Source organism: Ursus maritimus, unplaced genomic scaffold (assembly GCF_017311325.1).
Source record: "Ursus maritimus isolate PB19 unplaced genomic scaffold, ASM1731132v1 scaffold_13, whole genome shotgun sequence".
Classification (NCBI taxonomy): domain Eukaryota; kingdom Metazoa; phylum Chordata; class Mammalia; order Carnivora; family Ursidae; genus Ursus; species Ursus maritimus.
Genome location: NW_024423675.1, coordinates 57,874,570 through 57,887,313, shown reverse-complemented (window position 1 = coordinate 57,887,313; position 12,744 = coordinate 57,874,570). Strand labels below are relative to the sequence as shown.

Below are 12,744 nucleotides of genomic sequence, written 5' to 3'. Positions count from 1 at the left end.
CTCGCTCATGCGTCTTTCAACTGTGAGCTTTACATTTGGAAGAATTCCGCATAAACTTGTTTCTGGTTCTGCACACCGGAAACCTTATTTTCCTCTGCTACCCACTGACACAGGGAGATACAGGACTTGTTCATATTGTAATATGACTTCTGGCCCTGAGCCAGCATGTTATCATGCCAGGTGAATTGGCCAGTGGGAAGTAGAATGTTCCAGGAAGTTATTACTATACTTGAAAGCTAGCAATAACTTAACCGTACAAGGAAGAACGTGTAAGCAACATAAGTATATCCCATTAACTACAAAACGAGTATGTCCATTTCTAGAGATGCCTGCTCTCAGAACTGGTAGCTCACCCTCATGTGATTTTTTTTTGCTTTCCTCTTCCCCAGCACTCTCCAAGGACTGCCTCCATGAGGCTTCAGCCATCTTCATAGCATCTTCACAGAACCCTCTGGTAAGATTCCTTAGAGTAGGGGCACCTGAGTGGCTCAGTCAGTTAAACATCTGCCTTCGGCTCAGGTCATGATCTCAGGGTCCTGGGGTCAAGCCCTGAGTCAGGCTCCCTGCTCAGTGGGGAGTCTGCTTCTTCCTCTCCCTCTGCCGCTACCCTCCCAGCTTGTGCTCTCTTTTGCACATGTGTGCTTGCACTCTCTCTCTCTAATCAATCAATCAATCAATCAATCAATCAATAAAATCTTAAAAAAAAAAAGATTCCTTAGAGTATAGGCTCAAGAGAGCAAGGCCAAGACGGAATGTAGAGGGAAATTTTCCCTACTATGTCTCAGAGGCCAAATCTTTCCAAGTTCTTTGACACTGGGAATGTGGACCCTTTTCTGGAAGGACCCTGTTCCCAGCTGCTGGAGTATGATCTTACTATAGGTTCCAATAAGACAAATATTTCAGAACATACCAGCCTAAGATCAGCATGAGAAAAGGCCACTAGGAACAGCCTGGGATCCATTTCCATTCATAGATACGAGGATATTTAAGGCCATAGATACATGGACCATAATATGACCACAGTGATTTTATGTTGGAAAATTTAAACCTGATAGAACCATATGCTCATTTCAACTATGAAACTCAGTACAGCACACATGGAATATTTTAACTGATTAATATAACTTTATGGCAAATACCCCAAAATAACTGGCTGCAAAATATATGCTTCGGAAAGTGGCTGAGTTAACTTACTTTATAGATTTATTGATGACAAGCCTGTTACATGTGGAGCAAGTCTAACAAAGATACTCACTTTGGGTTTAGAATAGTTGGTCAGCAGCTCTTCTTTGCAGGGTTCGAGTATCAAGGTAACTTCTCCATTAAGGTCAGTCCTTGCTGACAATAATAAAAGCTGTTTTCGAATTTAAGAATTCTAATTTTATTACCTATGGAAGGGGAGTGTTTATTGATTTCATCTAAAAGCAGAGTAAATTGCTGAGCACATGAAATGTCTGCTTCTTCCAAGCTGATGGAAAGTACAATGTTTACTTGTTTCAATATAGTTTGGATGGGAGGTTTCTACTTTGCTTGTTTGTTAAAGAAAAAAAATCCATTTCTCTCAAGGTCTACATTCAATTAAAAATAAAAATGTTCAGAGGTTTAGAATAAGTGAGAATACTCTTGATATAATGGTTTAACCTAAAATTTCCTCTTTTTTGGTCTTTACCCACAAAGAGACCAAACCTGTCCTTTATTTTTAATGGAGATGGACAGAAGGTGTCCTTTCCTTCTGGGAGGAGATGCGAGACACATAGTAGTGGGGAAAATTTCCTCCTTTGTGCATGAAGTCTTAGAAAATGAGCAGTAGGATGGCGGCCTCGAGGTGGTAATATGTCCAACATTAGCTTCACTTGGCTTATAACAGTTCTAAAAATGGGTTTTCATTGTATGCTAACCCAACGATTGCTTTATAAATTATTCAGGCATAGAATGTGTGAATTTTGGAAAAATAGATCAGAAGGGTATCGATTCACAATTTCAGAACAATTTTTTTTTAAGTCATAGCATCCTTTCTTTGAATGCAAGTGTGCCCTGCAGTCCAAGGTGAAACCAACAAGTGCAGACACACCCGCCCCACCCAGGGGCTCTGCAGCCCTGCCTAGGCTCTCCCTCTGCCCTCGCTGTACTGACACACGGTTGGGCAGGGAGCAGGTACCCGACTTCATGAAACCACTTGCTGGAGCCTGACTGGTCAGCGTTTGAGGAGGCTAACCCTTCACAGCAGCATTTTAAGTCATGGACGGTTCACAACCCTTCTGTGAAGGAAATAGCAGTATTTGCTGAAAGCTTCTGGATGAAATACCCCAACAAATAGAAATATGGTGTCATTTCTTCCTTTGATATCACATGAGTGTGTGTGTGTGTGTGTGTGTGTGAGAGAGAGAGAGAGAGAGAGAAAGAGGATGGAGAGTAAGAAAGGGGAAACGTGGGGCGCCTGGGTGGCACAGCGGTTAAGCGTCTGCCTTCGGCTCAGTGCATGATCCCGGCGTTATGGGATTGAGCCCCACATCGGGCTCCTCCGCTATGAGGCTGCTTCTTCCTCTCCCACTCCCCCTGCTTGTGTTCCCTCTCTTGCTGGCTGTCTCTATCTCTGTCGAATAAACAAATAAAATCTTAAAAAAAAAAAAAAAAGAAAGGGGAAACGTCGATGCTGGTAATCTAAATAAGAGTTGCTCATGCTCCACTGAAAGGAGAAGAGACACTTAACAGTATTTCACTTTTTAAAAATATTTTATTTATTTATTTGAAAGAGAGAGCAGGAGCAGAGGGGCAGAGGGAGAGGGAGGAGTAGGAGGCAGGGCTCGATCCCAGGACCCTGAGATCGTGACCGGAGCCAAAGGCAGATGCTTAAGGGACTGAGCCACTCAGGCACCCCCAGTATGTCATTTGTTAAAGGAAGTCTACTCTCTATTTCTTTTGCTTTCGAGTTTGCATCATTTTTCAGTTGAATTAACTGGGCACATTCCAAACAAATAAAAGTGTCCTCTTGATTTGAGATTCTATAATTGATTACTTAATAACTCATGAAGTGTTTGGGAAGTTAAACTGCTGGCTTAAATTTAGTCTGAGTTATTATTGAGAAATTTTCTACAAACTAATTCTAAAAAGACATTTGGGGGACAATTTGAGAAATTGTTAAATCAAAGTGGTGTGTATATGAAATATCATTGCAATATATTTTTCTAATGTGTCCTTACATTTTTTTAAGGAGATTATTTTATGGTTCTCTAGAATTGAGCCAGATGATCCTAAATCTTCTGTTTTCCTATTAACAGTGAATTTGAGTTAAACAATCTTTGCATCCTGCCGTTTACGCAGCTCTTTCCCTAAAAGAACATAGAGGCATTAAACAATGAGATATTTGAGATTGCCCCAATCATGGAGCCTTCCAAGTGTTACTGGTCTTGTTCTCAAAAGCTCTTCTTTGCTTTATGTGCTGGTTTGCAAACACTGAAAATGCACATGTGGACGTTCAGATTACCCGGCCCCCTAGGACCTTCTGCTCAACAACTGAGATAAGAAAAGAATGCTCTTCAGAGCATTACAGCTCATTAGGGTGCTGTCTAAAATCTCATACATGCCTGATAAAGTTAGTGGAACGTCAGGGCCTCTGCCGTGATTAAAGGATCTAAATGTGAGTTGTCAAGCAGCTCAACTATTAGCTATAATCCACGTCCATGCAGAGCCCTAAGATTAGGCCTTGTAGACACAAAGCTATATATATAGAATACCCCTGGTTACATTACAGATTTTCCAAATGGATGGAAGAAAATGGAGCAGGAAATACACATTAAGAGTAGGTCTCTCTGGGCTTTGAGATGATGGGTTAACTTTAATAGATTAACTTTTCTGTTGCATTTTTAAGTTTATAACAATGCAACTATGTATTTTTTTATACAAAAATCTTTATTTCTAAGAAGTGGAATTGATGATGTGGTTATTGGGAGAGCCAACTTTGGAGTAAGGACATGATGAACACGGGTCTTGAATATAACTCGTCCCTTCCAGCACTTGGTAGCAGGCACCACTGTCAGACGTGTCTATCAACTTTGGGTTTAAAACACATGCCCACCGTGGTGATCAGGAAGCTGCAAGAAGGACCAAACAACAAGAAATGTAGTGACTTCAGACCAATAGGGAAGGGAAGGGGGAAGATTCACGATGTGAGAAACATTCAGCACCTGCAGGCTATCCACTCCTCCCTTCCACCATGGGAAGTTGGGGATGGGTGGGTCCTGTCAGCCTCCTTCACTTTAATGTTTCTGTGCCTTTACGCAAAACCACAGGTGCTGACATCCATGTAAACAGCATTTTATTTCAAATACCCATTTTGGTCAGAGAAAGGAACAGAAGGAGAATTTTCCTACGTGGAGGAAGTTGACAGATGAGTCTCTACTCATGGGAATGTCTCGGTAGGGTGGCGGAACTTTGGGGTGGGCTGATGAGCTTGAAAGATGTGATTGTGGCCTCTGGGAGAAGCGGAGTAGGGGAGAGTGACAAAACTGAGAGGTGAATTCTGTTCTTAGAATTCTGCCTTCTTGAAGTCCCCTTCTAGGGAAGCTCCTTTCCCCTGCCTCCGCGAGCCTGGCCTTTCTGGCGGTCAAGGTCCAGACAATCACACACCTAGGAATTCCTCACCCCCAAGGCCTCCTTTCCTTCAGGTTCCTCTTCCTTGTTTTCATTTTTCTCAGTGCTTTGCCTTCATCCTCATCAAATGTACACAGAGTTCACCCTACATCAAGGATCAAAACATGGAAAAGTCTGAGAGTCACAAATTTTGCCTCCTTCACATAGCTAATAATTTGGAATAATTTATAATTATTCAAATTATCCAAAATAATAGTATTTTGAGCCGCATCAGGATGAGAGTCTGCCAACATGGTCTGTGATGTTAGGCTGCAGCCAACCTACCGCCAAGGCGTACCTGCGTGTCAAAGCGGGTTGCCTCCCCGCTGGCAGAACCAGTGAGCGGTGGGTGAGCAGCTGAACAGCTTCAGAAAGGTGCATCGCAGGGGGTCCCAGAGCCCTGGGGAAGGGGGGCAAAACTTCTCAGCAGTTACAGTTTAGACAATACACACTTGCCTGAAGTCCAGGTCCCCAAAAGGAGCTGGACTGGAGGGAGAGCCCTGGGAACCCTGCTTAAAGCCAAGATGAGCAAGGAAGTCTGGCCCCGTGGAAGGAGGCATTGCTCTGGGCATTGACCCTCCCTGTTCTTACTCCTTCCCTTCCTTCTTCTAGAGTGTCTGTGGGTTCCGAAGGGAGAGAGCTCATCATGTAGTCAAAGGAAGAGTCCTCATCAAAGTAATGGTCAGCAACAGGTGTGTGTGGGGGGCGGGGGGCTAGCGGAGGTTGGGGGGCACACAGGCTGCAGATGCCCGCAAGAGCAGCAGACTTCATGGCAGTAGTCTTTACTGTAAAATGGGAATAAAGACAGGACCCATTTCCTAGGGCTGTTATGGAAACGAAATGATCAGTGCGTGCACAGCATTTAGCACAGGACTGCACAAATCAAGTGATGATCCGAGCTCAATACATGTTGGCTGTTGGTATCTTCATCATTGTTTCTGTAACCCCTTCTCTCTACTTATCTGCTACTTATTTTCAAGTGGGTATATAATTTGATTTTATGCGATCCAATAAGATGAATTTTGGGTGTTTTTGTTTTTAAGCCGAGAAATGGCTTCTCAGGATGTATGTGAAAAGGGTCAGATTAAACCTTAAGTGAACTGAGCTCGAGCAAAGTTTTAAAAATAATTGTGGCATCTCAAAGTTGAATTTTTACCGAATAAAAAAAATGGGGCACTGGTGTCATTTCTTGCTCTAGGAAGATTGTGAGAATAACTAATAACACTTGGTGGAAGTTAATATAGTATTGAAAGTAGTAATTTTAACAAATTTGAACTCATTTTCAAAGACATAAATGGAATAATTTTCAAAAGACATCAGTCTTTATTTTTGGGGGAAATTACAGTGATTAAATTAACTGCAGGCAGCCTCTCTTATTGTTATTTGATGATAATAGTCTGTTGTTGAGGATTGGTAGGAAAAAATGAATGATATATGTTCTATTAAAGACTTCACAGCTGAAAATTTTTTCATCACTCTGGCCCATGACAATTTACGTGCTCAAGGCCGGGGTATCCAATGCAGCTTCCTTTACTGTCTTCGGCCTGAAAACGAATCCAAATGAACAATGAGAATAATGCATTTCCTAGGATTAAAATGTAGATTTTTCTTTTAAGGGGTGAATAATACGCCAGTTCAAAAGAAAACGATATGCTTGCAGAACTCTGTGAAAGTTGAAGAAGGAGTTTTGTTCCTTTGTTGAGTATTTCCAGGATTCTGTCTCTGCTTCCTTATGAAATGGATCACTGGACAAGGACAGTAATATCACACCCATTATGTAGGCATTTGAAATTACTCTTTTACTTTGAAATGAGGTATTCAAATCACCGAGTGCTGGGAAACCGTGCACGGATGAAAATGTAAGTGGATCCTGGTCTGTCATCTGAGCTTGAGGCGCTCTGGCAAAGTGGTTTTTATTGGTGGAAAATATCACCCTATTTCTTCAAGACCTTTCAAAACTCAAAATGATTTAGATAGTATATCTGAGTGTGAACACCACCCAAATAAGCATCTGCACTTGTCCTTACCTGGACATGGGTGGTACTGCTTTCTGAATTTCAGTATTACTGTGAAAGTTGTCTGGCTTTTATCCCCACCAGTACCTTTAACTCCCAGTTTGGAAAACCTCTTTATGCTCTTTCTGGCTGGATTGTCTACTTAAGGATCTATGCTACCGATTGTGAATCAAGTTACATACACTGATAGCCAAACTTTTCTTGATTTGACCCTAAACTAAACAATACTGGGATTGTGAGGCCCGGGGGTAAAAGGAAAATGAAAAAGTTATTAATTTAATATGCTAAGAAGTCCTTGTGCAAATACTGATGACTATGCTATGAAACAATGCTATTTTCATGCTCTGGGAAGTAGAAGGAATTGACAAAAAAGTCTTCAGGGGAAAAAAGAAGAGCTGGTGAATTACTAGTCGTACGAAATGCAAAGACATAAACATGAACAAAAGCCAATTACTTGGCATTCAATACAGCTAACACTCATCCACTTTTATATTGTTTCCGCTTTGATTATTGTAATTTCAAATCATTACAGTTGGAAATGTTTTGATAAAGCATAATATTACATTACCTTATAATTGAACATACAACTAAAACTGTAAGGCACGAAGTTTGGACAATGGAGTGTTAACAGGTTGTAGAAGAGAAAAAATGTCTAGATTTATTTGACATGAAAGCACAGGGCTTCTTCCTCAGCGTGATATTTACGGTATTTCTACGCTTAAATTTTGGCCATAGATACAGTCTTCCTGGTTCTATAAACTTGGATAAATTTGCATTCAGCAAGAAAACATAATTACAAATACCCACCTTGTGGGGTGGGTGTGCACATTAAGTAAATGAATCCATATCAGAGCATTTTGTAAATTGCAAACTGGGACTCTAAATTTACTTTATAGGAGGCAATCCCCAAGTGTTAATGATTGAAAGAAAATGTTAATCTATTTTGTTTTTTTCTAATGTATATAAAAAAAGCATTCCCACTTCACATGTGTGCCTCTGCCAAAATTTTCACCTGAGTCTAATTGTGAAGAAGCAATTAGATAAATTCAGTTTTGAGGGACATTATGCAAAAACAAGTGGACTCTGCAAAAATGTCGGTTGTCAAAGACAAAAGGAGCTATACACATATGACAATATATGCAATGGTGACCTTGAGTGACTCCTGGATTTAAAATAAAATATAATAAATACCCAGACTGAAAAGGACATTCCTGAGACAATTGGGAAGATTTGCACTGCATATTATGTAATGATAGCACTTCAAATTTCCCAAGTATGCTTATTATTACGTAATCATGGTAGGATATTTGTTCTCAGGAAGTACATGCTAAAGTTTTTTTTAAGTTTTCATTTAAATTCCAATTAACGCACAGTGTAGTGTTAGTTTCAGGTGTACAATATAGCAATTCAACACTTCCATACATCACCCTGTGCTCATCACAAGTGCCCTTCTTAATCCCCATCACCTATTTACCCCATCCCCTCACCCCTCTCCCCTCTGGTAACCATCATATTGTTCTTTACAATTAAGAGTCTGTTTCTTGGTTTGCTTCTCTCTCTCTTTTCTTTTGCCCCCCCCTTTGTTCATTCGCTTCGTTTATTAAATTCCACATATGAGTGAATTCATATGGCATTTGTTTTTCTCTGACTGACATATTTCACTTAGTATAATACTTTCTAGCTCCACCCATGTCATCACAAATGGCAAAATTTCATTCTTTTTGATGGCTGAGTAATATTCCATTCTATCATCTATCTATCTATCTATCTATCTATCTATCTATCTATCTATATGTGTGTGTGTGTGTAGATACACACACAAACACACACACATCTTCTTTATCCATTCATCAGTTTATGGGCACTTGGGCTATTTCCATAATTTGGCTATGGTAGATAATAATGCTTCTTTAAACGTTGGAGTATATGTATCCCTTTGAATTAGCGTTTTTGTATTCTTTGGATAAATACCTAGTGGTGTGATTGCTGGATCTTGGTGTAATTCTATTTTTAACTTTTTGAGGAAATCTCATACTATTTGCCAGAGTAGCTGCACCAGTTTGCATTCCCACCAACATTCCAAGGGGGTTCCTCTTTCTCCATATCCTTTCCAACACCTGTTGTTTCTTGTGTTGTTGATTTTAGCCATTCTGACAGGTGTGAGGTGATGTCCATGCTAAAGTTTTTAGGGATGAACCATCTTTATAAGTAATTCCCAAATAGCTTGGCCAAATATTTATACGTAAAGACAGAGAGATAAAGCAAATGTGGCAAAATGGTAATAATTTAGGAATCTAGTGAAGGCTATCCAGGTGTTCATTGTTAAATATTCGCATAGCTTTCCTATAGTTTCAAAAACTTTCAAAATGAAAAGTTGGGGGAAAATTTAAAAAATTTAAAAACCCCAAATACTCATAACAGATGAGACATTAAAAAACAGATCTTTTTAAGATCTGTCCTTTACACATCATGTTTTTCGGCCATTATGAAATATAAATATATAGGCTTAAAAAAGAAGAATCTTGCAGCAAAAACAGTGCTTGAAGGAAATTTATAGAATTGAATGCATATATTAGAAAAGAAGAAAAATCTAAAATCAATAATCTAAGTTTTGTCTTGGGAACTTAGAAAAAGAAGAACAAATTAAATCCAAAGTAAGAAGAAGAAAAGCAATAGTTAAGAATTAGAGTAAAAATCAATGAAATGGAAAACAGGCAATCACTAGAGAAAATCAATGAAATCAAAAGCTGGTTTGTTAAAAAGACCAATAAAATCAGTAAACCTCTAGCCAGGCTAACTGAAAAAAAAAAAAGAGAGAAGACACAAGTTACAAATATCAGAAATGAAAGCTGACATCACTGCAGCTTCTATGAAAATTAAGGAATAATAAAGGAATACTCTGAGTAACTCTGTGCCCACAAATTTGACAATCTAGGTGAAATGGACCAATTCCTTGAAAGACCCAATCTGCCAAAACTCATGAGAAGAAATAGATGATCTGAATAGATCTATACTTATTAAAGAACTGAAGAATTGAATCAATAATAAATAATAAATGAATAAATAATAAATAACTTTCCAAAACAGAAAGCACCAGTTCCAGGTGGGTTGGCTGGCAAATTCTAATTATACCAATTCTCTACAATCTTTTCAGAGGATAGAAACAGAGAGATTATGTCTTAACTCACTCTCTGAGGCCAACATTATTCTGATGCCAATACCAGACAAAGACATTACAAGAAAACTACAGACCAATATCTCTCATGAACAAAGGTGCAAAAGTACTCTATAAAATAATAGTAAATCTAATCCAAAAAAGTATAAAAAGAATTATGCACCATAACCAAGTGAGATTTATCTTTTTTATGCACAGCTGGTCCAACATTCAAAAATCAATTAATGCAATCCATCACATTAACAGATTTAAAAAGAATAATCACATGATCATATCAATAGATACAGAAAAAGCATTTGACAAACTCTAACACCAATTCATGTTAAGAACTCTCAGTAAACTAGGAGGAGAAGGGAACTACCTGTTTATAGTTATATTGATAGGCTATTGATAAAGACTATCTACAAAAAGCTTATAGCTAACACCATACTTAATGGTGAGCAATCTTTCCCATTAATATCAGGAACAAGGCAAGGATGTTTCTTCTTATGTAGAGGGAAAAGACCCAGAATAGCATAACAATATTGAAGGTGAAAAACAAAGTTGGAAGACTGACACTACCTAATTTCAAGACTTACTATGAAATTTCAATAATCAGTACAGTGTGGTATTGATAAAAAGATAAACAGATCAGGGGCACCTGGGTGGCTCAGTCGTTAAGCGTCTGCCTTCGGCCCAGGGCGTGATCCCAGAGTCCTGGAATCGAGTCCCACATCAGGCTCCTCCGCTGGGAGCCTGCTTCTTCCTCTCCCACTCCCCCTGCTTGTGTTCATTCTCTCGCTGGCTGCCTCTCTATCAAATAAATAAATAAAATCTTAAAAAAAAAAAGGTAAACAGATCAGTGGAGCAGAATAGAGAGCCCAGAAATAGACCCTCATAAATGTTGTCAGTTGATCTTTGACAAGGGAGCAAAGGCAATACAATGGAGGAAAGATAGTCTCTTCAACAAATGGTGCTGGAATAACTGGACATCCACAGGCAAAGAAATGAGTCTAGACAGAGACCATACAGCCTTCACAAAAGTGATTATCTCTACTTAAGGAGGTGATGGGGAAAACTTTGTTTCAAACTGTATCATAGACCCATGTATAAAGCACAAAACTCCTCGAAGATAGTGTAGGTGAAAGCCTGGATGAACTTGAGTATGGCGCTACTGTTTTAGATACCGCATCAAAGACGAGAGCCATGAAAGAAAACATTAGTATGCTGATTTCGTTAAAATAAAAAACTTCTCTACAAAAGGCAACAAAGACACTTAGAAGATAAATTACAGGCTGGGAAAAAGTATTTGCAAAAGATACGTCTGATAAGGGACTGTTATCCAAAATGAACACAATGAACTCCTATAATTCAACAGTAAGAAGATAAACAGCCATATTAAAAAATGGACTAAATACCTTAACAGACACTTCATCGAAGGAAATTTACAGATGACAAATAAGCATATGAAACAAACATGTAAAAATGCTCCATATGTCATTAGGAAATTAAATTAAAACAGAATTGTGATAACCACTTAAACACCTATTACGATAACCAAAATCCAGAACACTGACAGCACCAAAAGCCAGTGAGGATGTGGAGCAATAGGGACTCTCAGACATTGCTAATGGGAATGCAAAATGGAATAGCCACTTTGGAAGACAGTTTCTTTGGAGCACAGTGGTTTCTTTAAAAACTAAACATAATTTTACCATATAGCTAGCTCAGCAATCATGCTTCTTGGTATTTACCCAAAGGAGTTGAAAACTTTCGTCCATACAAAAATCTGCACATGGGTGTTTATAGCAGCTTATTCACAATTGCTAAAACTTGGAAGCAACCAAGATGTCCTTCAGTAGGCGAATGGATAAAGAAATTGATACATTCAGACAATGGAATATTATTTAGTGCTTAAAAGAAACATATTATCAAGCTATGACAAGACATAAAGGAAACCTTAATGCATATTACTAAGTGAAAGAAGCCCATCTGAGAAGGCTACATACTGTATGATTCCAGCTGTATGACATCCTGGAAAAGGCAAAACTATGGAGACAGTAAAAAGTTCAGTGGTTGCTTGGGGTGGGAGAAATGAATATGCAGAGCACTGAAGACATTTAGGGCAATGAAAATACTATGATATTGTATCATATGACATTATGATGATAGATATATGTCACTGCACACTTTCTTATAAACGTAGAGTGTACAACACCAACAGTGAACTATAAAGTATATTATGGACTTTGGCTAATTATGATGTGTCAGTGTAGGTTCAACCTTGGTATAAAATACAGCATTCTGGTGAGTAATGTTGATAATGGGGGGGCTATGCACATGTGGGGGCAGGGAGTATAGGAGACATCTCTGTACCTTCTTCTCAATTTTACTATAAACCTAAAACTGCTCTTAAAAAATGAAGTCTTAAAAAAATCTGTATTTTTTAAACTTACGGCTTAGGCAACGAGTGGGATGATTATTACTAATATGAAACATTTCCCCACTGACAGAATTCCAGGAAAACAGACGGAAGTGCTAAATCCATGTGAACATCTTTCGAGATATTTAAAAGTAAAGTAAAAATAATCTTGAGTAGTGTTCAAAGGGATTTGAACATTATTTTCACACTATCTTTTAGAAAACATTCAATTCCAGGGGATCTCAGCTTAATGATTTCCTGCTAGTTTATTTATTTATTTATTTATTTATTTATTTATTTATTTATTTAATAATTTTTGTTTTGTTATATTAGTCACCATACAGTACATCCCCAGTTTTTGACGCGATGTTCCATGATTCCTTATTTGCGTATAACACCCAGTGCATCATGCAATATGCGCCCTCCTTACCACCCATCACCGGCCTATCCCAATCCCCTACTCCCCTCCCCTCTGAAGCCCTGTTTGTTTCCCAGAGTCCACAGTCTCTCATGGTTCATTCCCC

At 38.8% G+C, this 12,744-nt stretch overlaps 1 protein-coding gene across 7 annotated transcripts in view; it reads left to right on the top strand.

Annotated features, from left to right (window-relative positions):
- The window catches only part of IPCEF1 (interaction protein for cytohesin exchange factors 1), a 175,333-nt gene that overhangs the window by 37,562 nt on the left and 125,027 nt on the right, over nucleotides 1-12,744 (top strand). For 4 of the 7 annotated variants that reach the window (XM_040627985.1, XM_008688530.2, XM_040627980.1 and 1 more), the window contains one exon: nucleotides 390-454. The exons of the other annotated variants lie outside the window; for them this stretch is intronic. The gene's annotated coding sequence lies outside the window, so the exon portion shown is untranslated. The remainder of the gene's footprint in view (nucleotides 1-389; nucleotides 455-12,744) is intronic. 7 annotated transcript variants of the gene reach the window in all.